The sequence below is a fragment of the Panthera tigris genome, chromosome D2, assembly GCF_018350195.1.
Source record: "Panthera tigris isolate Pti1 chromosome D2, P.tigris_Pti1_mat1.1, whole genome shotgun sequence".
NCBI lineage: Eukaryota > Metazoa > Chordata > Mammalia > Carnivora > Felidae > Panthera > Panthera tigris.
Window position 1 is genome coordinate 83,569,432 of NC_056670.1, and position 27,538 is coordinate 83,596,969.

Genomic DNA, 27,538 nt, shown 5'->3' on the forward strand with positions numbered 1-27,538 from the left:
AAGGCCCTAAGCTCATTCGGCTACTGTCTTAGGCCCCCTGAGCCTCTTTTCTGGGAGGGGTAGCTTCTTTTTTTTGTTGTTAAAAAAAATTTTTTTAATGTTTATTTATTTTTGAGAGAGAGAGTGTGTGAGCAGGGAAAGGGCAGAGAGAGAGGGAGACACAGAGTCTGAAGCAGGCTCCAGGCTCCAAGTTGTCAGCACAGAGCCCGACCCGGGGCTCAAACTCACAGACTGCGAGATCATGACCTGAGCGGAAGTCAGCCGCTCAACCGACTGAGCCACCCAGGCGCCCCTGTGATGGGTAGCTTCTGATATAGGTGCTTAGGTCTTATCTCAGAATGTTATTTATACAAAGCCTGAAACTTAAATCGGAGACATACAAACCATAACATTCCCATTGGGTGAGAGTGGATTCCCTGTCATCCTTTCACATGTACTCATGATGAGCGAACAAACCCAACAGCACCCGTTCCTGGTTTAAAGTAAAAGTATGTGTGGGGGAGGGGCCTGAGCTGTGCAGGAGGGGCTGGTTTTCCCTTGGTTCACAGGATGCATTTCCCCTCCTGTTAGTTCTGGAGGCCTGTCTTGGGCAAAGGTAGGTGAAAGTTGTAGACTGTTGGGAGACAGAATACTGCCAGATGGGTGTCCCGTGGCATTAGGGTAACCGGTACGCCTTTGCTGGTCAGTGGAAAGAGTCGTTTCCTTTGGATGTAGAAAATTTGACAATAATAAAGAGCTTAGAGAGGGCTGCAAGGTTTTGGGAAAACCGTACAGTGAATATATGGAATATAGTGAATGACTTATTCCTTTAAATAGCAATTGAAGTGAATTGTCGAAGAACAGGAATAAATCATTTTGTGACCTTTTGTAACCTTTGAAGGAACCCAAGTGGTTTTGGCAGATGTGGCTTACGTGTAAATCGGTCACAGTGTCTTGCCAAAGTGCTCAGAATCCCTGGCGGGGAAGCCAGTCTGTGGCAGTCACGCTCCTGATGTCTGCCTTAGCGAAATAACTAACTAAATAGGCAGCCCCAGGAGCCACTGACACAGCAGTGACACCCTTGGCTATGTGTTAAACGCTGAAACTTGTTTTTGACACCACAAGTTGTTTTCAATCCGACTGGGGGCTTGGAGGAGTGGGGGTCTCCAGGGAGGCAGGCCTCATGTCTCCATCCCCCCGGCCCCAACCTGGAGTAGACTTTTGGCTTTTGATGCAGCTGTGGTAAAACCAGTTAAAAGTTCTATAGAAACATTTCCTGGCAGTTAAATTTGTTGTCGTCTGTGTGGAACCACGAAAGGGATTGTGAGCGAGTTATAAATGCCTCATATGTTCGCTCTACTACTTTGAAAATTGTCTTGTTAGAATAATTTCCTACCCGTAGCACTTGTGAAGTCAGCAGAGTATCCAGCCCGAGCTCTATTGCCCATTCCCAGAAGTCTGGGGGTGAAGCTGAACGCGCGGTCCGCCAATGGCACCACTCGTAAAAGCAGGCACTTGTTAAATCTATTTGTTTTTATTATAGACATCGATCTGCCAGTCGCAATAATGCATTTATGGACATTTTTCTGCAAGCACAGCGCTGGTGGCAGTTTTTACTGACAAATTGAGTCATATGGATAGTAGTTTAGAAAACTCTCACCTTATTGATAGATTAGGCACTTCCAGCGCTGGGTGTTGAGAGGTATCTAGATGGGCGTAGAGAGGGAATTGAATCTTGGGGCAAGATATGGGACGGGACATTTAAATGTTGAAATTTAGTAAGTAACTAGTTATTTCTCACTTGTTTTTAAATTGTTAGCTACAGTTTACCCCCCAGTCAAAAGGACTAAAAGTTGGGACCCAAGGTGTTACCTTCAGATTTTGACCTGCTTGTTTGGGTTCGTTGGTAAGAGCCACCACTGGAATGCATTGCTGTCGTTGTAGTGGGATATCCATGTGTAGTAGGTACGGTGTTCTCAAAAGGGGCTCTGAGCCCTATTGGTATCAGGATTACCAAGGGTGCTAGTTACAAAAGGCAGATTGTAGGCTTCCTTGTCAGACCTACGAGATCAGCACCTGGGGACCTGTGTCTTTGCAAGCTTCCCAGGGAATTCTAGGGACCCCAATGTTCCAAGCATCTCTTGGGAAATCTTTAGGATGGCTGAGAAGTAGTGCTCACCAGCCCAGACAAGCTCTGGAGTTCCCCTTCCAGATGGATCCATTCGCAGCCAGCATTGTCATCAGTTGCCCGTGCTTATGGATCTGTGTATGGTTTTGTAACTCCTCGGAGACATGTGAATCTCTTCAAATTGCAAACCCAACATGTTATCATAGTGTTATAGTTTTCGGTCTTGTGGTTATGACAGAAGATGCAGATGTTACCAAAACTTTGGCATTAGTTTTACAAACAAATGTTAAGCATGGACAGCCATATTATATTTCACTCCTATCTCTTCCTTTGAATGGCTGGCATTGCTTTTCTCCTCTCTGGGTAGAAGCGTGTTCATGGTCTCACATGAAGGCTGACTTTCAAATGCACAACTGAATGTATTTTTGTAGAACAGAGTTGGGTTTTTATTCAGGAAGTGCCAGAGTTGTGTTGGGGAGAAAAATGGGAGGGATTTGGGTGATGCCATTTACTAGTAGGGTGACTCGAAGAAACTTTGAAAACCCAGGCTGCCTCCTCCTGTGTCTGATGGTGATGATCATGCTTATTGTGTCTACTTGGGTGAGTGTAAGCACATGAAATAATAAAGTATGAAGCACTGCCTGGGTAGAAATCTTAACTTGGAACCACAGTCTCATAGAAGGATGAGATTCTACCCAGAAAAGTGGGGAGGAACAAACCGGAAATCCCACTTTCCCTCCAGCCCAATAACATCCTGGTTTTATAGATTTACACATAACCTAAGCCCCCATTTGGGGAGGCAAGCACAGGGTTAAGTGTGCAGCCTCTGGTAACAAGCCTGCTTGTCTGGATCTGGATCTACTAGTTATATGACCTTGAGTAGAGTTACTTAACTTTTCTGATCCTTAGTCTCCCCCAAAATAGGGAAGATGACACTACCATTCAGAGGGCTGTTGTTGGCTATTGGGAGGGAATTGTGTTTACAGATCACACCAGGCCCTGGTGAGCCCAGGAATAGCCGACCTTTGTTAGCTCAGAGCCACCGACCTGTTTTCAGGAGGAGGCAGGACTAGCGATGGAGTCCAGTGTCCCATCTCCTGTGTGTCTGTGATTCCAGGCGGTCATGGACTTGTGTTTGGTCTGGAGCATGATGTAGCTCAGTGCTAATTTGCCGGGTTTCTAAAATTCTTTCTCTAAGGAGCTGGTTTCCCTTGCTGCCAGTTTGGTTTTTCACAGTGGACATTATCAATAGCTGTTCAAGTGCTTGCTGTCAAGGTGCTCCCCACTCAGGTGTGATCTGTGAGTGCTCAGGTGTGCGGTGCCCAGGGCAGGCTCGTGCTGCGTGGGTGGAGAGCAGGCCAGTGGACCCTGCCAGTCTCTGGCAGCCCTGGGAGGCTTGACAGTAAGCATCTGTTAAATGGAAAGAACTTCTGAAGGGCCACACACAGAATCGGACATTGGCAGTGGTCAGGAGCCATCAGGGTCCCCAGCATTTGTGACCGCTCATACTGTGGTAGTGATGGGTAAGGCGACGGGTTAGGTCCGCTTTGTCAAAAATAAAAAATCCACAATAATTTGTGTGGGTGGAAATGGGCTATGTTTAGGGGTGTCTTTTTCCCGTCCTATCATGGGTCAACCTAGTAGAGTCAGTCAAGTTCCAGAAGAATCTGGACAGTGCAAGAATGATAGTATTGCTGATAATAGCATTTATTGAAGGCTTACTGTGCTCGTTGATTTACGTAGGTAGATCGGCTTCTCACATCCTCAGGATCACTGGATGACGCAGACACCGTTAGTTTCTTTATTTTGTGTATGAGGAGACCGGCTCCCGGAGAGGTCGAGGGGCCTGTACAAGGCACACGGGCATAGGAGTGGGGTTCTGTGTTAGCCCATTGGTTGTGTCATGCTGCCTCTGCAGGGGTGAAGCAGAGAAATGGGTGCAAGTCCTTTTAGAGGCAAGATGTAGCAGACATAAATCCACACCTGTATGTTCTTGCTATATTTTCTGAAGGCCAGTGTGACTAAGCATTATCCTTCACGTTGTGGGAAAAACAGCGCACTCAAGTCTGTGCCTGCTTGCCGTGCTCACGACACCTCCCGGCACACAAGCCACTTGTACGGGGCTGACAAGACCCTACCTGTGTGTGCTCTGCCACTTACTGAAGACGCAGGTGTACCCCGCGTCCCTCCTTTGAGCATAGGACCAGTGTGCAGGTGCCGGAGAAAGGAGAGGAGCGCCCTGGGCGCCAGGCTATGTTCGAGGACTTCAGCCACGCTCATTACCGAGTCCCGATGGACCACGGACTTGCTCCCGATTCCAGCCGTAAGGGCGGATGAAGCACTTGTGCATAGACTTGCGGCCCGGTGGTGGCACGCGTGGACTCATGGATGCAGATGGGTCTGCGAGCAGTCTGGCGGGAGTAGGGGTGGGAGTCGGGGCTAGAAAGGGGGCCGAAAGTTAGTGCCAGGCCAGCCAGGAAGGGGACTGTTCTCTCTGACCCTTGGCCTTGGGAGTTTTGGGAGTGGGGGACCACTGCGGTCACCAACAGGGACGACAGGGAGGGAGGAGGAGAGGAGGTCCGGGTGGCGGGCGACCTCTGTCGGCAGGCGGCACGCAGGGAATCGCTAGGGTCACGCGCGGCGTGCGGGGAGGTGGTACTGTCACGCACCTCACGTGCGGAAGCGGTACGGCCACGTGGGGAGGTGGCACGACCGTGCGCGCGGCCTGCTGGGAAGCGGTACGGTCACACGCAGCACGTCGGGAGGCGATACGGCCACGTGGGGAGGTGGTGCAGTCGCGCGTGCGGCATGCTGGGAAGCGGTACGGTCACGTGGGGAGGCGGTACGGCCACGCGCCGCACGCCGGGAAGCCGTACGGTCACACACGTCGCGGGCGGAAGCGGTACGGTCACAGGTGGCGCCTGAGAGTGGGGGTGGGGACAGCGTGTGGGAAGCTGAGGGTGCCTGGAGGGCTTCCTGGCGGAGTACGGGGGCCCCGAGGGAGTTGGGTGCAGTTTGGAGGTGGAAGGTGACTGTGTTTAGAAGCTGTGTTTTAAACGGGGAAGGGAAACACGGGGTGTGTGTGCTTTTTATTCACGGAAAGGCAGGCCTTGGGGAAGTCAGAGAAACGATCTGGCTTTCGCAGGGTACATAACCCGTTTCTGTCATGGCAGCCTTGGGTTCGGGGGGTGGGGATGGCTGCCTGCCCTCCTGTCACCTGGCTCGGGCAGGGCTGAGGGGGCCTCGCGAGCGGCGCTCGCACCCCTGTCCGCTCTCCGTTGGCGGGGGAGGGGGGCGGCTGTGCTTTCCTGCCAGCGCTCGTGGGGTCTTTCAACACAACCGCCAAGTTCGGGGCGTGCAGTCACTTCAGGATACACGTTGAAAGGGAAATGCGTGCCCAGTCCCCTTAGGTGGAGACCACCTGGCCGATGTCCTCAGCGTGTGCACCTCCCTGCGCCCCCGTGCGGGTCACTGCTGGGGCTTCTGGCGGTGAGCCGGCCTGTCCACCCCGCGTCGCTGTTTCAGGCTCTGGGAGTGCTTCTGCGCGCACCCGGGGGCCAGGGTGGGCCTGCGTGGGGGCAGGAAGTGCTTGGAGAAGGCCCCCCGTGGGAGGGTGACCTGTGAGGCGGACTTGGACCAGGAGAGGCAGGCGGCCTGGCGGAGGAGGCCGGGGCAGAGCACCCAGGAGGGTCCTGGGTGGTCACGGGTGGCGTGCGGGAAGGACAGACGGAAAGGTGCCAGTGACTCAGATGGAGTCAAGGGTGACGCATGTTGGGCCTCCCGGCTGCCCTGGCCCTTGGACGCCCCACAGTGTGGCCAGGGTCCCGAGATCTGGCGCTTCCAAGTCTCTGGGTCCTGAACTTGTCCTAGTTAAGAAATGACGTCAGCGGTGGGCCGGGAGAGGAGGTGGGTGGGGGTCCTCTGCACGGGGCCTCGCCGGAATCCTCTCCTGTGTTTGCAGCCACTCTCGTCAGTAAGGCTTTTCACACTCAGTGGAAGTTCCTGGAATAATGGGCAAAGGGAAGAAATGATGTATTTTCAAAAGTTACTGAGTTTAGGCACCTATCCCAAGAAAAGCCCATGTGTGCGATTCTTTATTGTGCAGAAAAATTTGTTTCTGTCACCGTTGTGTTATCATCAGATTAAGCTGTCGAGTCAGATGGATGCGGTGCGTTCTGCCGGCATGTTTGCTGATCACCACCTTCTGCACCCACCCCGGCCCATCCGTCTCTGGCGCTGGCGGGTCCGGCCCCCACTGGCTCAACAGGGAGTTGGGGGGGGGGGCGCTCCTCTCACGCTGCTTTTGGAATTTGTTCCAAGAACAGCCAGACCGAGTACGTAGGTTCTAAAATGGAATTAGTGTTCTTTCTTTTTTTTTTTTTTTAACGTTTACTTATTTTTGAGACAGAGAGAGACAGAGCATGAACAGGGGAGGGGCAGAGAGAGAGGGAGACACAGAATCCAAAACAGGCTCCAGGCTCTGAGCTGTCAGCCCAGAGCCCGACGCGGGGCTCGAACTCACAGACCGTGAGATCATGACCTGAGCTGAAGTCGGACGCCTAACTGACCGAGCCACCCAGGCGCCCCAGTGTTCTTAATATTCAACATTATCCATCATTCTGGCTACAATCAGCCACCGTAAAGGTGTTCTGCCCACCAGCAGGGCAGGCTCTGGGAGACCTCTGTGTTCTGTCATGGGTGACTGGTGGTTTACTGGGACACACACTTTCGCTGCTAAACCCACAAGGTCCCGGGTGAGCTGGGGGGCCGGGGGGAGGTGGTCACCTGTGCAGGGTCCTCTGTGACATCCTGGCTGTTGCTCTCCTACTATTTGAATTCACATGGGTTTTGACCTATTATCATTACTTTAGTTTCTTTTCCTACAAAAGTATGGGCTTTAAAAACTTCCTTTTACCTACTCTGTCTCTCTCTCTCTCTCTTTAAATTTGTTTATTTTTGCCCTGAGTGTAATTAGAACATTTCCTTCTGGACTGAGATCATCGCTGCTGTTCTTGTGGTGTTGTCTGGACCGTTTGTCACTCCGGGAAAACCTCCAGATGTTCTGGTTCTGATCTCCTCGGTGATTCTGCCTCCCTGTGTGATGAGGTTTCTTGCTAAGAAGCCTTCTTTGAGCCAGAGGTGTTTCTTTCCTAGTCGCTGCGCGTCGTGACAATGAAGACAGGACGGATCCTTGGATGGGTTACTTAAGTATTCTTTTGTATCGGCCAGAAACAAGTGTTTGTAGTAGTTCTGGTGTTGGAAGCAGCCATTTGTGGTGCTTCAGTTGTGCCCTGGCATTGATGTGGAAAATCCCAATTACTCATTGAAAAGCCAGATCTTGGCTGCACGTGTTTGTGATGTTTGGATGGTGGGGTGCTCGCTGTTGAGAAGGACTGGCCCCAGGCCGCCCGGAGTTTACTTGGACCGGATGGTCATCTTTGGGCAGCCAGGTGAGTATTGGCCCCTCTGTGCAGCTCTCAGACTTGAAGCTGCCTCCTGGGGTTCAGAGCGAAGTACACGTGGGCTCTGGGTTTAGATGATGAGCATTTTCAAGTCTCCTGCACCACTGAGAAAGAAGCTGCCTGGCTCCAATCTCTGTGAGCTCAGTTGCTTGGCCTCCCAAGCCCCACTCAGTCCCCTGCCTCTATCCCCCAGGGTCCCAGGGAAGCTTCCTGGGAGTACCTCACCCCACATGGAGTGGGGCCGGCTGCCTGACTCAGGGCACTGCTCGGGGCGGCCCCAGACAGCGGAAGCCTGGCACTCAGGCACAAGACCAGGAGAGTCGGTGCTGGTGGCCTCTTCCTCCTCCTGTTGAAGGCGGGGGTTGAAAAATGCTCCAAGGTAACCCCTCCCGCCCACCCAGGTCCCAAATGGAATGAGCCTGCGAGACTCCTCTTGAAGCCCCTTTCAGCGCAAAGGCCACGCACTTCTGTTCTGGCATGTTCTCTAGAAGCCTGCACAACAAGTCTTTGCTCTGAGAGTGGATGGGTAGGAGACCCCATTCCCCTCTTCCCAGACCCCTCCTCTGCTCTGCTCTGGGGAGCCTCTTCTGACCCAGCCCAAACACAGCCATTCCGATGCCCTTCCTTCCCTAGGCCCACACACTCACACTCAGGTGTCTGCTTTACTGGTGTGGGTTTCATCTCTCGATGCTGGAATTCTGTGTGAGGAACTCTCTGAGGCTGGGGTGGGCTTCTGCCTGATGGGAGGGCCAGCCAAGGGTTAAGTGTGTCCTCCTAAGACTCTTGTGCAGAAGCCCTAACCCCCAAGGTGGCTGTTTGGAGAGGGGCCTTTAGAAGGTAATTAAGATTAAATGAGGTCATAAGGTGGGGCCCTCATCCAGCCAGATTGGTGGCCTTATAAAAGGGAGGGATCTCTCTCTCCCTGCTCCTTCCTCCTCTCCCCCCTCCCCTCCCCTCCCCTCCCCTCCCCTCCCCTCCCCTCCCCTCCCCTCCCCTCCCCTCCCCTCCCCTCCCCTCCCCTCCCCTCCCCTCCCCTCCCCTCCCCTCCCCTCCCTTCCCCTCATCCACAACCCCCCATCGAGGGTGTGAGGCTAAGGCAGCTGTCTGCAAGCCAGGAGGAGAGCCCTCCCCAGACATAAGATCAGCCAGAACCTTCATCTTGGACTTTACACCTCCAGAACTGTGAAAAAATAAATTTCTGCGTAAGCCATGTGGTCTGTAGATTTCTCTTGTGGCAACTGAGCTGACTAATACACAGGTGAAGCACAGACCAGTTACTTGAGAAGCACAAGTCTCATGTGGGGCTTGTGTATGAAGTTGGAATTTGGGGATGAGGCAGCGCTCAGAAGTCCTGTAGGATGGTTCTCAGGTTTAGCTCCTGGCATTCCCCAAGGTGTGAGTGTACACAGGGGTGACGGAAAATAGAATGAACAGAAACCCATGTCTCCTTAGCAGGGGCCCCAAAGGTTGCGGGAAGGGGATGTGGCAGGCAAGGCGAGAGATGCCCAGAAGGCCGGGGGACTGGTGGCAGGCCTGGTGACGTTGTGGCACAGGGTGGGCCTGCTCTGGGAGGCTGTCCGGGCTCCAGGCTCTAGGCTCTGGGGCAGGAGGGAGAGGTGGGGAGGAGTGTGTGCTGTGCTGCGGGACCGGGAGTCTTAAGCATGAGGAGGGTTGGGGAACTAGCCTAGAGCTGCTGGTGGGGATTTTGTGCTGGTCGTTTGGTTTTTCTCTTGACGTTGGCCAGTTCAGTCTCTAATCCTGCCTGGGTCGAGGAGCAGCTGGGGCCATCCTGTTTGACACCAGCTAGAATTCTAAGAACCGTGCAGTTTGTTACTTTTCAAGCTAAGCCGTCTTTCAGGAGTTCTGGAGGTCTCTGTTGGGTTGGGAACCTCGCAAGATAATTCTCACTAGAAGCTGCTGGCCTGCACTTCCGTCACATTGGCCCGTGTTACACCTGTGGCCGCTGATGGGGGGACATAAAAAGGTAGGAGGAGATTGTTGAATTTACTTCTGCCCAAGCAGCAGTTCGTGTTACGGGGTGTAGATCTGCAGAATGCATCAGATGTGCAGGGATTTGGGGGCTTATGGCAAAGAAAATTCAAGTTGTGAACTTTTACCCAATGCATCTTGGCTATTGCTGAGCTGTGGCCCAGGCTCCCTCTGTGCTTTTGCCGTGCGGGCCAGCACTGTGCCCCCAGGGTCCCCCTTGGCAGGGGAGAGACCGCTGCGGTCAGTGTGGGAGAAGCTAGACTCCCCGATGAGGGAGTGTGCTATGCTTGGCATCGTGGTGTTAATATTTAAAACGTGGGTTTGAATTCTCAGTTATGTTTTATTTATTTATTTATTAGCACAGCGATGTTTGTTGTTTAATTCCATAGTGAGAGTCTCTAAGAATATGATTAACCTTGAGGGCCATCTTATAATGTAATTATTAATGATTGATTCTGTTTATCCTTGAAATCAATAAGAGAGGCATAATGGTGTGGCATGTAGTTGGGCTCGATTTCTTGCATTTCGTAAACACGATTCTGTGACAGTAGTAGTATGGGCTTATTACCCAGAGCGGGTTTGATGAATCTGAAGTGTGTGATTAGTTTTATATAATGATTGTGATATGTGGTGTTCCTTATATGACTTATGTTAATATGGCAAGCAGTGTTAACGTGTCCTGCCACTAATAGTCAGGGTGGGGATGTATAGTAATTGATCTTCCTGGGAGTGCTGTAATGTAAAAACAATTCAGGCTGTTTGAAGTATATTTTACAAGTGTGCATTGGGCCTTTGGGATGTTATATTGAAAAACCCAATTGTACAGTTACCATGGGAACCCAATTAGAATAGATTGCTTGATTTTTTTTTTTTTTTCGGTCTTTCATCTTGACCAAAAATCTAATGTATTTTAAATGTTTTCATATGGAATTGTATTCATACACTGACTTGCTACAGTACCAAAGGATTCTTTTTTTTTTTTTTTTTTTTTTTTTTGTCTTTTCGTTTCCAACCCTAAGCTGAAATAATGATATATTCTCTCTAGTGGAGCTTTATAAGGAAGTCTCCTAGAGAGATTTAATCAAATTTTTATGGAAAAGTTTGTCCAGGTGGTGGTAGAGGTGGAGGTGGTAGAAATCATTTAAAAAGATAGGAAAATGGGTATTTTCATATGATTCTCCTCTGGTTGCGCTCTGGATGTCAGAGAATACAGAGGTGTTCCCCTGATTTTCCTCCTGTTTGCAGATGGGGGAATTAGGCCCCGAAAGGCATCTGGGTTGAGGTAGAGATGGAGGGTTGGTCAGGGCCGGGCAGAGTCCAGCCCTGGAGTGGGCCCCACATGTTTGGTTTCAGACTTTTTGTGCTCTGAAAACTTACTGGAGATCCCAAGTAACTTATATGAGTCATATATCAACATTTACCATGTTAGAAGTTAGCATTGAGAAACTTAAAAATATTAATTCATTTAAGCTACGATAAACTGATTACACTTTAATGTAAATAACACATTTTAAACTGAAAAGTAACTATTTTCCGTAAAAAGATAATTAGTGAAATGAGTGGTATTGGTTTACTTTTTTTTCTGTATCTTTTTTTAAATGTTTTTTTAATGTTTATTTTTGAGAGAGAGAGAGACTGAGTATGAGTGGTGGAGGGGCACAGAGCAAGAGAGGGAGACACAGAATCCGAAGCAGGCTCCAGGCTCTGAGCTGTCAGCACAGAGCCTGACTGGGGGCTTGAACTTACAAACCGTGAGATCATGACCGGAGCTGAAGTCCAACGCTCAACTGACTGAGCCACCCGGGTGCCCCCTTCTGCGTCTTTTAAATGACTGGGTTAGTGGAAGGCAACTAGATCTCACATGTGCCTCCTGCGTTCCATCTGTGGCGATATGTTTTGGTTGAAGTATCTTGAGAGAATCTGGCTTCATCCAAATAAGTAACTGGTAAGGGAGGAGCATTTTAATAGCTTTTCCAGATAATCGTGGATATTCTCTGAGATGGCATCAGAACTCGGCAAGTGTTCGTTTCTTGAAGGTTCTTTGCTGTGTGGAATCTGAGCCCTTAGCGAGATTTTTGTAGTCCCTTAAGTGAAAATCGACGCGTGTGTCTTGCACCTTGGATGATTTTGTAACGTCATTCCCTGGTCTTTTGGAAAATAGCTGTTTGCTGACTTACATGCGTCTTCCAAATGTTGACGTGTTTCATCGTGCAGTATTAAAACCCGGGCTTGTTAATATATCACTGCCTTTCAACTCAGAGCAGCCTTAGAATTGGGGACCACGGGTGGGGGATACAAATTTTCCAGAGTTGTAATTATCACTTAAAGCTCTCAACTTGTCATTTATCATTGGCATCAAATAGCGTCGCTTTGTTTATTTTTGAGGAAATGCCTGCCGGATACCCAAGTCTGAGTAACCGTAGTTCGTTACTCATCTCTACACGTAAAGCTTTTGTTTCATGGGAAAGTCAGCCGGCTCTTCGGAAGAGCTCGGGCAGCCAGGCGGGTGCTTTCCTGCAAACAGCCACCGTTGCCTCCAGTGTGCTCCCCTCTGGGCACAGAGTATTGACCACGGTTGGAGGATTGAATAAAGATCACAAGCTTGATTGCTTCATCCGGGCATTCTCACAGGAATGGCTTTTTTGCCCCCTTGACCTTGGGTTTGTGGAGCGGTAGGTGGGAGGGTTCCCTCCAGATTTGGTGCCAGCTTGTTTTACATCACGGTTCTTCACCATGAAGAGTCATCTCCGCTGGGCACTTTTGTAGGAGCTTCTTGTTAGATGGGGGAAACTTTTCCTTTGTGCTATTAATGCAGTGGATTACAGTGCTGGATTTTCGTATGTCAAACCAACTTTGCATTCCTGGATAATCCCCGCTGGGCTTGGTGTATTAATATTTTCATAGCTTGAGGATTTGTGTGTCTGTGTTTATGAGGGATACTGACCTGAAGCTTTCTTCTCTTGGCGTGTCTTTCTAGATTGGAATTAGGGCAAAATCTGTGACTCATGAGATGGGGCCTCTTTTGTTGGAGTAGTTTGTGTGCTATTAATATCACCGCTTCTTTAAATGTTTGTAGGGATTTACCAATGAAGCCGTGTTGGTGTGGGGTTTTCTTTGTGGAAGGAGAGAAACTATACATTCAGTTTCTTTAGTAGGCAGTGTTATTCAAGTCCTTTATTTCTTCCTGAGTTACTTTTTGGTAATTTGTTTTTCAGGGAATTTGGCCGTTTCATCTAACAATTTATTGGCCCAGAGTTATTTTAATATTGTCTTACTGTCCTTTGAATGTCTGGTCCTTGCTTTTATTACTGATACTGGTTATTTGTGTTTTCTTTCTTTCTCTCTCTGATTGTTCTGGTTAGAGGTTTGTCAATTTCAGAGAACCAACTTTTGTTATAATTGATTTTCTCTCTCTTTTGTCTTCTATTGGTTTCTTCTCTTTATTATTGCCTTCTTCTGCTTACTTCCGGTTTAGTTTACTTTTTCTGTTTATAGTTTGCTAGGGTGGAAGCTTAGATCACTGAGTGGAGCCCTTGGTCTTTTCTCATGTTAACACTCAATGCTAAGCACTCCCTGGAAGGCAGGAAGCACTGCATCCCACAGATGGCTGTGTTGTCTTCTTATTTTCACTTAGTGCAGTGTTTTTTCCACTTTCCTTTGTGATCCCTTCTTTAATGCATGGGTTATTTATTTATTTATTTTTTTAAGGTTTATTTATTTTTGAGACAGAGAGAGACAGAGCATAAACGGGGGAGGGTCAGAGAGAGAGGGAGACACAGAATCTGAAACAGGCTCCAGGCTCTGAGCTGTCAGCACAGATGCAGGGCTCGAACTCACGAACCGCGAGATCATGACCTGAGCCGAAGTCGGACTGCTTAATCGACTGAGCTACCCAGGCACCCCTAATGCATGGGTTATTTAGAAATATGTTGTTTCTCTTCTAAATAGTGGGGGGATTTTCCTGATGTCTCTCTCGTATTAATCTTTCATTTAATTACCTTGTGGTCAGAGGACATTTTTTTTTTTTTTTTTTTTTTTTTTTTTTTTTTATGATTTCAGTCCTAAATTTATTTAGAATTGCTTTATGGCCCAGAACACGATCTGTCTTGGTGAATGTTTGTATGCACTTGAAAGGAGTGTATAGTCTGTGGTTTTTGGGGAGAGTGCTCTTTCCATTGTCAGTTGGCTCACATTTATTGGTTGTGTAGTTCAGGTCTTCTGTCTCCTTGCTGCTTTTCTTGTCTCCCTGTTCTTTAAATTATTTGTGATAGCTTGAGATTTGTTTCCCCTTCGATTCTCAGCTCTTGCTTCATTTGCTTTGAACTTGTTCTTAGGTACATGCATATTTAGAATTTTTTTTAAATGTTTATTTTGAGAAGGGGGAGGGGCAAAGAGCATCCCAAGTGGGGCTCGAACTCATGAATCGTGAGATCATGTCCTGAGTCTAAACCAAGAGTTGCTTAACCAACTGAGCCACCCAGGCATCCCAATATTTAGAATTTTGAATTGTTATGTCCTCATGGTGAATTAACCCTTTTATCCTTATGAAATGGCTGTCTTTTGCCTTAATAATATTTCTTGTTTTCAAATCTTGTTTGATGCTAAGATGACCACTCCAGGTTTCTTTTCATTAGCATTTCTGTGGAAAATGCTTTTCCACCCATTTACATTTTACCTGTTTTGTCATTATATCTCACATGTGTTTCTTGTAGGCGGCATACAGTTGGGTCTCATTTTTAAAAACTCTCATCTGATAACGTCTTTTTAGAAATTGGAGTATTGAGAGCATGTGCATTTATGTGATCGTCAGTCTGGTGGGGTTTAAGCACTCCGTCTTGCTGTTTGCTTTGTCCCATTTCATCTTTTGCCTCCTCATTTTCCTACCTGCTTTTGGATTGTTTAAATGTATATTTTTAATGATTTTAGCTTAATTTTTTCCCTATACTGTCGGTTAATCAGCTCTCTCTGTTCTTTGTCTCTTCTTAGTGAGGACTCTAGGGTGTTGTGTGCGTATCTAGTCTCCCGTCATCTGCATTCGGCGTCCTGCAGTGTGAACTCCGTACAAGAGAAGCTTCGGCCTCTCCCAGCCGTGTTCCTGTTGTACTCATTCAGTACATCGTATGTCTGCATATGGTGCAGACTCCAGAATATGTTGTTATTTTTGCTTTAGGTGGCGAGATATCTTTTGAAGAGATTAAAACTAGGACCCCCCCCCTCCCAGCTTTTATATTTATTTGCATATTTTCAGTTTCTCGTGCTCTTCATTCTTTTGTGTAAATCCAGATTTCTATCTGGTGTCGAGAACCTCGCATCAGTGTTTATCAGATGTAGGTCTGCTGGTAAATGGACTGTCTTCCTTTTCTTCTTCTTTTGAAAAAGTCTTTGTTTTTGCTTTTATTCTCGAAATATATCTTGCTGCGTAGAAAATTCTAGATTGACCATTTTTTTCCCCTTTTCTTGCTTTAAGCGTGGTGTTCCCTTGTGTCCTGCCTGACGTAGCTCCTGATGACGAGCGTGCTGTCATGCTTACTGTTTTCCTCTGCCCTATTTCCCCTTTCTGGCCACTTTTAAGGTTTTTCCTTATCACTTGTTTTCAGCGGTTTGATTATGATGTGCCTTGGTTTAGTTCTCTCTAGGTTTCTAATGTTTTGGTTTCCATGAGTTTCTTGCATCTGTGAGTACGGGTTTTTCATCAGATTTGAAGAAATAGTTAATATCTTTTCAAATATTTTTCTGCCTTTTTCCTTTTCCTCAGGTGGCTCTGATGTGTGTCAGATTGGTTAATACGTCCCACATCTTATACATGTTCTGTTCATTTCCTTCTGTCTTTTTTTTTTTTTTTCTCTGCCTGGATAGTTTAAAACCTATTTTGTCTTCATTGTCACTGCTTTTTCCCTTCTGCCATATCTAATCTGTGAGTCACACCAGGTGTATTTCTAATTTTAGATACTGTATTTTACACCTAAGTTTCATTGGGTCTCTTTTATATCTTCTCTTAACAGGTCTTGTTTTCCTTTGACTTGAACATATGGGACATATTTACAATAAGTGTTTCAACCCAGGCAGGCTGGCTCCAGAGCCTGTGACCTTTAGTGCACGGATTTTGTGACAGCTATTTTGCCTTTTGTCAGAAGGCTTTTCTGTTTGTTTTCTATTTCTTGACCGTATTTGGGTAGTTGTGGTTGCCAGAGAACCAGGCACTAAGAAAGTTAAGTATTCCAGGAAACGTAGGCTACGGATAGCTTGTGCAAGCACGCATGAAGTCTGTCATTGAGCTTACAGACAGCCATGGTGAAAAGGGAAGTAGTTGCTCCCCAGTACTCATAGAACAGTTAGTACATGAATAGCATCCATCCAGGAGAGAGAAACCTTTTCCTGCAGGAGGAATTTGTCCTAAAGTTTTGTTTTATTTTTTTTTAATGTTAGTTATTTTTGAGAGAGAGAGAGAGAGTGTGAGCGAGTGGGGGAGGGGCAGAGACAGAGGGAGACATGCAATCCGAAGCAGGCTCCAGGCTCTGAGCTGTCAGCACAGAGCCCGAACGGGGCTCGAACTCACAAACCACGAGATCATGACCTGAGCTGAAGTTGGATGCTTAAGTGACTGAGCCACCCAGGCTCCCCTGTCCTAAAGTTTTAAATAAGGGATAGTAAGCAATTTAATGTTGGCTTTTTTAAATGGCCAAATGCAGGAATGGTTTTTGTATGATTTTTTTCCCCCTATTTTCTTGTGGATCCTTAATTTAAACCGAGGGTATCCTGTTGCTTAGGGAGCTAAGGTAGGTAGTGTTCCAGTGGTCTTCATTGATTGCAGTGGCGATGTAAGAGGGTCAGGAGAGAGGGCCTTCTCTGGAGGTGTCTGTCACCCAGGAGTCTGTTGGAAGTCAGTGGACGAGTGTTGGGGGAGGGCATCCCTCCTGCTCTGCTCTGCTGCTTCCCGTGCCTTCTGACCTCTGGCACATGCGGCCCCTGAGAGGCACTAGCAGGAGACTGAAGGCCAGGACTCTGGCTGAGAGCTGTGGGCTTGGCTGGTCCTTGTCTGACCTTGAACAGAGCACTTGAACTTCCTGTGCTTCAGCTGCCCATCTCGCCCTTTGCGCCCCCCACCTCCCGTGCTTCTCACTCCTGATGGCCCTGCCTCCTGGGCTTTGGTAACCCCTTTGGACCTCAATGTGGACCAGCGGTGTTCTGAGTTGGCTCACCCGCTCTGGTAGCTTCTTGACTCTCCCGTGTCCTGTGTGTCTGCCTCTGTTTCCTGTGTTTAAAGGGGTTGCAGTGTTTCTGCGTACTCTGGATCCAGTCAGCGGCAAGAGTGATGTATAGGTGAGCCAGAGGTAGCAGGTACTGGGTAAAGCTAGTAGAAGCGGGTCGACTCTGTTAAGAGATGTAAAGAGCTCTGTTTGTATTTTTACTCCAGAGGAGGACCACTTCAGCTCCATACTGAGAGAACCAGAATCGGGAAGTCAGAGGAAATCACGGGCCCCTTGAACTCGGATTATTTTTCCCTTGTCACTGTTGCAGTTTTTAATGCGTGGCACTGCTAGAAACGTGCTCTGCTGAAGGCTGTCATTTTGGTGTTTTCACGCTGTTGAAGATGAGACTAGACAGAAGAGTGCATTCCTTCCTGCCAGAATTCACACACCACTGCTGTTAATACCCTGCCAGCCCAGACCTTCATCAATTAAATTTAATAGTGGTGATAACATTAACCCCCTGCATCGCTGTCTACCTGACTGTCTAGAGAGCTCTTCACAGCTCTGCATTTGAAAAACGAACAGACAGAGGCTGTCTTTTGTCCCAGGTTTCTCGGGTGGCAGTGCGAACGCTCAGCGCATAGGCAGAGCTGGCCTGGTGGTTTGGACTGTGCTGCTCCCACAGCCACGTGCACGCCCGACAGAATAAAGGTGTGCCCTGTGAGGGACACGCAGGTTGTGGGGAGGATTTGCCCGTGCCCTCACTGCCGTCCACCCGAGTGTGAGAACCGTGGATGGCTGTGATTGCGTGGTGCTTGCCAAAAACTTCCTGAAACGCGCACTTTGCCTCCTACCATATGTGAGTGACCAAGTCACTTCAGTGATGCCACATCTCTGGAGTCGCTAGGGAAGTGAAGGGGGAAGTGTGTTCACTTAGGAAGTTTGGATTAAGTGCAGACTTCGCAAACGTGGACCGACCTGGTGTGCTCGTGTGCGAGGGAGACTGGCCGGAGTTTCATCTGAAATGATGAAGTTTTGAGGGTTTGTCTCGGCATGGTATTTGCCCTTTAGTACAAGCACTCTTTGTTATTTTCTGACCACCAGATGTACGTCTTCAGGTTTTGTCAGTTTCCCAGGTTACAGAATTTCGGCTTCGGTGTTCTTTTTTGTAGTAATTTGATTGGTGGTTTTCTGATGCAGTTTTTTTTTTTTCCTTTTTCTTTCTCCTTTCCCACCCTCCCTCCCTTTCTCTTTCTTTCCTTCTTCTTTCCTTTTAAAATTATGTGTTGTTGTGGGAGCCTGGGTGGCTCAGTTGGTTAAGCGTCTGACTCTTGGCTTTGGCTCAGGTGACGATCTCACTGTTTGTGGGGTTGAGCCCCAGAGCCTGCTTGGGATTTTGTCTCTTTCTCTCTCTCTCTGCCTCTCCCCCACTTTCTCTCTCTTTCTCTCTCAAAAGAAATAAAAGTAAACTTTAAAAATAAAATAGGGATGCCTGGGTGGCTCAGACGGTTGAGCATCCGACTTCAGCTCAGGTTATGATCTCATGGTTTGTGAGTTTGAGCCCCGCATCGGGCTCTGTGCCGACAGCTTGGAGCCTGGAGCCTGCTTCCGATTCTGTGTCTCCCTCTCTCTCTGCCCCTCCCTGCTCATTCTCTGTCTCTCTGTCTCTCTGTCTCTCAGAAATAAATAAACATTGAAAAAAATTTTTAAAAAATAGAATAAAAATTAAAATTAAAAAAATAAAAATTATGTGTTGATACCTACTAAAGAGTGCATGAGATGTATGTAAGGCATGAAGCGCAGATAATGACCTGGGCACCCACCAACTTACTGCTGATTTCAGCATCTCCAGTCTTGGGGAAGTTACCTGTGCGCCTCTTCTCCTGTCCTGCCCCCCGCCCTCCCCTCTCTCCCCACCTCATGGTTATGGCTGTTCTGAAGTTTGTGTTTATTATTGTCTTGCTTTTTAAATTATGTGTAGTTTCACCATCTGCCCAGCTACTTTTCAGCAAGATCTCATTTAGCGTGGCTTGTTTGACTTTTATAAAGAGCATATTATGCTGTCCAAGTGTTCCAAGGCTTGCTTTTGCTTCTGCCTGGAATTCCTTTTCCTGAGTTCCGCCCGAGTTGTGCTTGGCTGTGGTGTGTGGTCTGTTCATCACAGCACATCGTTGTACAACTATGCCGCTGTTTCCTTATGTACTTTTCTATTCTCTCATCCCTGGGCATTTGAATTGTCCCCAGGTTTTGTCTGCCACCCACCACAGCTATGATCACTCTTGTTTGCCGCTTCCACTGCACATTTATAACCATTTCTCCTTGCTGTACACTCAGGGGTACAATTATTGCACTGTCAATGTTCAATGTTACAAGACAATAGCTGTTTTGTAAAAATGGTTGAAGCAGATTAGACTCCCATCAGTTGGTGCTCATCTTTACCAAAACTTGGAAGTTACTTATTCATTGTTAACCTACTGGGTAGAAGATAATTATCTCATTGTGATCTTCATTTACATTTTTCTGATTACCAGTGAGTTTGAGCATCTTTTTGCTTGGCCGTTCGTTCATGACTCCTTTTGTGCAGAATGCCTGTTTGTACCCTTTTTGCCTGTATTTCTATTGAAATATCCTTTTCTTAGTGATTTACAGGAGAATTTTTATCCTCCCATTCTAGTCCTTTATCAGTTACCCGGGCTGCAATTATCTTCCCCCAGTTTGTGGTTTACCTTTTCATTTTCTTTATACTGCCTTTCCGTGGACAAGGGTTCTTAATTTTCATGTAGTCGAACATAATTGAATTTGTGATTCTTTTCCTTTATAGTTCAATTTCTGTACTAATACCACATTGTATTAATTACTGTAGCTTTAGGCTAACTCTTAACATTGGTGGCATAAGCCTTTCCATCTTGCTTGTCCATACAGATTTCAGGACCAGCTTGGCGGATTCTTAGGAGAAAAAGCCTTTGGTGTTTTGGTTGGAAGTGCTTGCATCTATAATTAATTATTGTGAGGAGAATAACATCTTTAGGATGTGAATCTTCCTCTTTAGGAATATGCTGTCTTTCTCTATATATATTTAGGTCTTTTTTAGTGCCTGCCCACTTTTAATAGTTTTTTTTTTTTATGAAGAACTTGCCCATCTTTTGTGATAACTTTCCCCAGGCCTCTAGTGTTTTTGTTGCCGTTATATGTGGTAGCTTTTTCTTTTTCTTTTTTTCTTTGGTAATCCTTTCTGTGTGATTGGTACCTGGAAATGCTATGTTGATCGTTGTGTGCTCATCTTACATCTGGTTTCCTTGCTAAATTCCTCTCTTTAATTTTAATATGCTCTATGTATATTCTTGGATTTTCTACACGAACAATTGATCATACTACTGATGAATGATAGTTGGCTTCTTTCTTTCCACTCTGTTAATCATTTCCTTCTTTGACTTGCCATGTTGCTCTAGCTAAGACCTCCACGACCATGTTAAGATATGATCATAATTGATATACTTAACCTTGTTACTTATTTTAGAGAGAAAGCTGTTAATTTTTCACCACTAAAAATGAAGCTTGTGATAGGCTTTTGGTAAAAAGGAAGCTTCCTTTTCTGGTTGTCTGAGAAATTTTTAAAAATGATTAATAGGCTCTGAATTTTGCTGAATTATTTTTCCACATCTATTGAAGTGATTGTGTGATTCCCACCCCCCATGTCTGTTAATGTGCACATTTACTTTTGTAGAATTATTATAATTTTTTTAATGTTTATTTTTGAGAGAGAAAGAGAGAGAGAGATAGAATGTGAGTAAAGATTGGTACAGAGAGTGAGAGAAACACAGAATCTGAAACAGGCTCCAGTCTCTGAGCTGTCACTACAGAACCTGATGTGGGGCTCGAACCCATGGACCGTGAGATCATGACCCGAGGCGAAGTCAGACACTTAACCAGACTGAGCCACTCGGGCGCCCTTTACTTTTGTAGATTTATTAATGTTAAATCATTTTTGCATTTCTGGGATGAACTTGTCCACTAAGCATCATCTGGGCTAGGCTTATTATTTTTTTGATTAGGATTTTTACATCCGTGTTTATGAATGAGATTACTTTTTTTTCTTCTTTTTGTTCTTTTTCTTCTTCTAGTATCCTTGTCTGGTTTGGGTTTCAAGGATAAACTGACCCTGTGAATTGGTTGACAATTCTCTATTTATATGATCATTTTATATGATCTTTTCTTTAAAAATTTGGTGCATTTTGCCTTTGTAACCTGGTATTTGTGGGAAGACTTTTAAAACTAGTGATTTAATTGCTTTCATGGCTGTAAGATTATTTTTTTTAAAGCTCTAGTTAGGTTAATTATATGAAGCCAGGTTTTCAGTTTTTGAGGGAAAATAAATTGTTCCTAGTATTCTTGAGTATTTTAAATCTCTGCAATTATGTGCCCTGTTTTCATTCCTGATGCTGTTTATTTTCACTTGCTCTCCTTTCTACTTACTGTATCTCATGTAGTGTTTGCCTGACTTTGTAATCTTTAGGAATCAGATTTTGACTGCGATCCTCTGTATTATGTCTTAGATTTAACAGCTCAGACATTTTTGCCCAATATTTTCTAATTGTTCCTTATTCTCTGTCCTCTTTCTGACTTTCAGATTAAAGGCTTACCTTATGCTTTTTACCCTCTTTACTTCGTTGATTTTACATCACATCATCTGTGTGGCTTCACGGTACTCTAAAAGTTGTCGTGGGTCACGTTTCCACTGTCAGGCCTGTTCAAATGTCTTCATTTTCATTATGATTTCTTTCTTGATGGTGTGTTGTTTGGAAGTATTTTTAGATTTCAAGACATGGAGATTTTTATTTAAGATTTTGTTACTAGCTTTTGTGGTAGGTGAATACTAAGGTGGCCTCCATGGCATTTACCCCCTGATGTCACCCCTGTGATTGCTGCTTATGTGGAAATGGGGATTTACGCTTGCAGATGAGGTTACACACGAGTTGACCTAAAGATCTGGAGGGTGTTGGAGAGGTCCTGACCTGATCACAGGGCTCCATAAAAGCAATGAGCTCTTCCAGCTGGTGGAAGGAGAGGAGGTCAGGTACACCGACGGGACAGGGTATTCTCTGTGGCTGAGGTGGAGGGGCCCGTGGGATAGGGTGCCCAGGGGTGGTGGTCACTGCCTGCCACCCTGCAAGGAAATGGAACTCCAGTCCTACAACTGAGGGAAGTGGCTTCTGCAGCAGCAGATAGACATGTGCTGGCAAGTGGATTCTCCCCAGAGTCTGCAGATAAGGATCCGCCTTGTGGACACCTCGGCAGGGTCTCTGAGACCCTGAGCAGAGGACCCAGGCAGGACCAGTGGCACTTCTGAAGTGAAGGACTGTCAGCAGACCGATGGGGGTTGGTCAGACCACTGTTGGCAGTACATTCTTTTCCCAGCAACAGCAGATCAGTACGCTTGTAATTGTACCCCGTTGGGCGTGTGGGGCCCGCTGCTGCTGCTGCTTTTGTTGACTCTTGCATTACAGCCTCGTATGTGGAGGCTTTCCGCGTATGGTCCGCGTGTGTCTGTCTTCTCTCAGGATGTGTGTAGAACCCCACACCATATTTTTTCATTAATACCATCGGTATATTGTCCTTTCTTTTTTCTTGCTCAGTCTATCCAGTTTATTGACGACTTCTGGTTTTGCTGTTGTCTATTTTGTTCTTCTATTTTATGCTTAATTTTTATTTCAGGGATTTTTGCTCTTTATTTCCTTTCTTTTTTCTTTGTATCTGGTGTGGTGTTTTTATTTTTCAGATTCTTGAGATGGAAGCTTAGGTGATTTTCAGCCTCTCTTCTTTTATGACACACACTTGCAGGGCTATGCATGTCTTCCGAGTACTGCTTTGGCTGCATTCTCTAAGTGGTGGTACTCAGTGTTTTCATGTTCACTCAATTCAAAACGTTTTCTGATTCTATTCGGATTTCATGTCTAACCCAGGAGTATTTAGATGTGTGTGTGTGTGTGCGCCTTTCCAAACATTTTTTATTGTTTTGTTTTATTTTTTTCCGGTTATCTTTTTGTCCGTGATTTTTAGTCTGACTGCACTGCACTCAGTGTACATAGCCTGTGTGACTTCAGTCCTCTGACGTGTGTTGAGACTTGCTTTGGAATCACACGTGAGAAGGGGTGTGCGAGTATGCCTTCTGTGGTCGTCGGGTGTGGTGTTCTATGTGTGACCCTTAATCAGCTACTCAGGAGTGTTCACAACTTTTGGAAGCTTCGTGACCCTTTCATCTGCATACTCTATCAGTTACTGAGAGAGAGATGCTTTAAAATCTCAAATTATACTTTTGATTTTTCTGTTTCTTTAGGTCTGTCTTTTCCTTAATATATTTTTAAACTGTAATATTAGGTAGATACAGAACTGACTTGTTGATCATTAGGAAATGTACCTTTATATTGCAATGAATACTTCCTGCCTTGGCATCTCCGTTGTCTAGAATTTTTTTGTTGTGGTGGTAAAAGACACATAACATAAAATTTACCATCTTAACCATTTCTTTCTTTTTTTTTTTTATGTTTAATTTTGGGAGAGAGAGAGAAAAATGCGAGTGGGGGAGGGGCAGAGAGAGAGGGACAGAGGATCCGAAGCAGGATCCATGCTGTCAGCAGAGAGCCGGATGTGGAGCTTGAACTTACAAACTGTGAGATCATGACCTGAGCTGAAGTTGGACACTTAACCGACTTAGCTTCCCATGCATCCCACCATCTCAACCATTTCTTTAAAAAAATTTTTTTAGGGGCGCCTGGGTGGCTCAGTCGGTTGAGCGCCGACTTCGGCTCAGGTCACAATCTCATGGTCCGTGAGTTCGAGCCCCGCGTCGGGCTCTGTGCTGACAGCTCAGAGCCCGGAGCCTGTTTCAGATTCTGTGTCTCCCTCTCTCTGACCCTCCCCCGTTCATGCTCTGTCTCTCTCTGTCTCAAAACTAAAAATAAACGTTACGTTTTATTTTTAGTTTTGAGACAGAGAGAGACAGAGCATGAACGGGGGAGGGTCAGAGAGAGAGGAAGACACAGGATCCGAAGCAGGCTCTAGGCTCCGAGCTGTCAGCACAGAACCCGACGCGGGGCTCGAACTCACGGACCATGAGATCGTGACCTGAGCCGAAGTCAGAGGCTCAACCGACTGAGCCACCCAGGCGGCCCCCATGTCAACCATTTCTAAGTGAATAGTTCAGTAGTGTTATGTATATTCACATTGTTGTGTAACAGGTGTCCAGAGCTTTTTCATCTTGCAAAACTGAAACTCCTGTACCCATGAAACACTCCCCATATCACCCTCTCCCTAGCTCTTGGCAGCATAATTCTACTTAATGTTTCTGTGAATTTGACTACTCTAGGTACCTCACAGAAGTGGAATCACACAGTGTTTGTCTTTTTGTGACTGGCTTATTTTACTTAGCATGGTGTTCTCATGGTACATCCATGCTGCTGCATCTGTTAGAGGCTGAATACAATTCCACTGCATGTTGTAACAGGGTTCTCCAGCAGAACAGGGAATTTGTTATGAGGGAAAGATGATATAATATAGAATATAACATAACATACTGGAGTACAGTATATATAATGTGGCATAACATAAAATAATGTAACATAACATAACATAACATAACATAACATAACATAACATAACATAACATAACATACATCCCTGGAAGACAGTCTGGGAAGGAGCAAATTCTCCCTTCCTTCACCTTGTTTGTTTGTTTTCTATTCAGACCCTCAGCAGATTAGATGAGACCCACCTGCCTTGGGGGAGGGGCAGTCTGCTTTACTCCGTCTATGGATTTAAATGCTAATCTCAGTTATAGACATACCCAGAAATAATGTCTAACCACATGGCTACATACCCATGGCCCAATCAAGTGGACACATAAAACTACATATCGTATACGTATCTATCGCGTTTTCTTTATGCACTCATCCACTGATGAACGCTTGGGTGGTTTCCACCTCTTGACTCCTGTGAATGGTGCTGCTGTGGACATGGGGGTGCAAATATCTCTTCAAGTCCCTGCTTTCCCTTATTTCTAAAATATACCCAGATGTGGAATTGCTGGGTCATGTGGTAATTCTGAATTTTTGAGGGAACTCCTTACTGTCTGTAGCAAGTACGTAATTTTCCATCGCTCCCAACAATGTACAGGACTCCAGTTTTTCCCCACCCGTCCTGGCCAATACTTGTTACCCTGCTTTTTTTAAATAGTAGCCATCCTGACAGGTGCAAGATATGCATTGTCTTGCGTTAATATTATTATATGGGCTTTACTTTGGTCAGATTTGAATGGTATATCTTTTCCATATTTTCCATCTTTTAATGTTCAGCCTTTGTTCTTACATTTAAAGTGTATAAAGAGTATATAGGTTTTTAAAATACCCAGTCTGATAAGCTTTAGTTGTTTAGTCCAGAAAGGCTATAATCGTCATCATTACTGTTGTTTTAAACATTTAATATTCATGCAGATTTATCACATACTGATTAATCGATCGATCGGCAAGTTTTGTTCCTTCATTACCACACTTGCATGTGGGATGATTTACTTCTGCCTGAAAATCTTTTTTTTTTTTTTTTTTTTTAAATGCAGGTCAACTGGCAGTGGATAGAATTCATTTTTAAAATGTTATTTTCCCTCGACTTAAACACAGTAATTTAACCCTTATTGGCTCTTGAATTAGCAGCTATCTTATTTCATCATTTAAATATGTCCTACCCATTTTCTTCTGCTTTTCTAAAGTTTCTGCTGAAAAGTCAGCCATCAGTTGTATTGTTGCTCCTTTGAGGCTAAGATGCGAATTTTTTACTCCGGCTGCTTTTAGGATTCTCTCTTTGGCTTACAGTTGCATTACACTTAGTTTTTATATTTTTCCTCATGTTTATTCTGCTTGGAGTTTGCTGAGCTTCTTGAATCTCTGGGGTGGTGTTACCTGGTTTGGAAAATTCTTGACTTGGTTCTTCACTTACTCTTTCTTCCCTGCACTCGACCCTCATCTTCTGTGTTCTTGTCTTTGCATCCTTCCTGTCTGTGCCGTGGTTTGGATGTTTCTGTGGACCTGTCTTGCCTTTCACAGACTCTGCGTTCTGCTTTGCCTGGCTTACCATTAATCCTATCCTGTGAATTTCCAGTTTCAAAGTTTGCATGTTTTGGTTATAGAATGCCCATTTCATTTTTCATATGTGTTTCAATTCCTTATTTATTTATTTGTTTATTTATTTTAATGTTTATTTATTTTTGACAGAGAGAGAGAGAGAGAGAGCGAGAGAGAGAGCATGAGCGGGGGAGGGGCAGGGAGAGAGGGAGACACAGAATTCAAAGCAGGCTCCAGGCTCTGAGCTGTCAGCACAGAGCCCAATATGGGGTTCGAACTCACAAACCATGGGATCGTGACCTGAGCCGAAGTCGGACTCTCAACCGACTGAACCACCCAGGCGCTCCTCAATTCTATATTTAAAATTCTCTGGATTATTATTTTTTGTCTGATTTTCCACTTAGTTTTTTTTGTTTTTTTTTTAATCTTGTTTAAGTTGATTTAGTTATTTTTGACAACACATGAGCGTGAGTGAGCAGGGGAGGGGCAGAGAGAGAGGGAGGCGCTCAAGTGGGTTCTGCGCTGTTAGCACGAAACCCCACGGGGGCTTGATCTCATGAACAGGGAGATCATGATCTGAACCAAAATCAAGAGGCAGATGATCAATCGGCTGAGCCACCAGGCACCCCCCGTTTTAAATATATTAATCATAATTACTGTAAAGTTCTTGTGTGCTGACATCAGTATCTTGGATATCCATTCTTCTGCTGGTATTTTCTGGGTTTTTTTTTTTCCCTCTCTTGGTTGTGTGGTACACATAGACACACGGGTGTGCCCACATACCATGTGCACACTCTGGCACACAGGATAATTGTAATACGTGAAACAATCACAATTTTGTGTTTGACTTTTTCACCTGACCTTTTATTGTAAGTACGTGTCCCACATGATTGAGCTTTTGCCCACATTATTCCTAGAGATGGCATAGTGTTCCACTGTAACAGGTGACATTCTTTTGTTGTTGGATATTTAGGGCATTTCCATAGCTGAGACTCTGTCCTAAAGAATCAATAAATTTTGTCACAAAGATGTTTAGTGGGGGTTTTTGAGAACTAAACCAAGTAGGGAAGATGTCCGAAGTCTTGGGTTGAGAAATTGTTCATCAGCCTCTTGCTTCTTGATTTCAGTAACTGTGTCTTACGGTTTTGGTTCTCCACTGGAGTTATGGCCATTTATGCGTGTCATTTCAGGCGTCCTGCATAAATGCATGTCAGGCACTCGCGGGGGGAGTGGGTATGTACTGGGGTGTGTTAACGACTATGAACAAGGCCCTGACCATGTGGAGTTTTGCCTCACCTTGGGCAGAAGCAAGCAACATGCTCAGGGGCACGCCAATGCATATTGCGGCCCCCGAGAGTCTGGGCTCTTGGTTTATCAGCGACATCAGCTCACTACTCCCTGTCTCAGTTTCCCTCATCGGTAATGTTGTCAGTGCTGTCACAGCCCTTTGGCAGTGATGAAAATGTGCGCCTGTGCCTTCCAGAATGAAGCCCCTAGTAATGGGTGCCCACTGGGCACTTGAAATGTGATGAGCATAATTTAGGAACTGAAGTTTTAACTCTATGACATTTTAATTAATTTACCTTTAAACAAGTTGTCCCATGTGGCTCACAGCTGCTGTATTGGACAGTCTGGCCTAGGTGAGGTCAGTGTTTACTGAATGGCATTCAGTGGTCTTTA

At 45.8% G+C, this 27,538-nt stretch overlaps 1 protein-coding gene across 4 annotated transcripts in view; it reads left to right on the forward strand.

The window, feature by feature from the left end:
• The window catches only part of MGMT (O-6-methylguanine-DNA methyltransferase), a 298,543-nt gene that overhangs the window by 2,325 nt on the left and 268,680 nt on the right, over window positions 1–27,538 (forward strand). Inside the window, exon 1 of one of the 4 annotated variants that reach the window (XM_042959906.1) lies at window positions 4,934–5,009. The exons of 1 other annotated variant lie outside the window; for it this stretch is intronic. The gene's annotated coding sequence lies outside the window, so the exon portion shown is untranslated. Of the gene's footprint in view, window positions 1–4,933; window positions 5,010–5,429; window positions 5,597–27,538 lie in introns of those variants that run through there. 2 more of the 4 variants (XM_042959904.1, XM_042959905.1) reach the window with 2 other exon arrangements.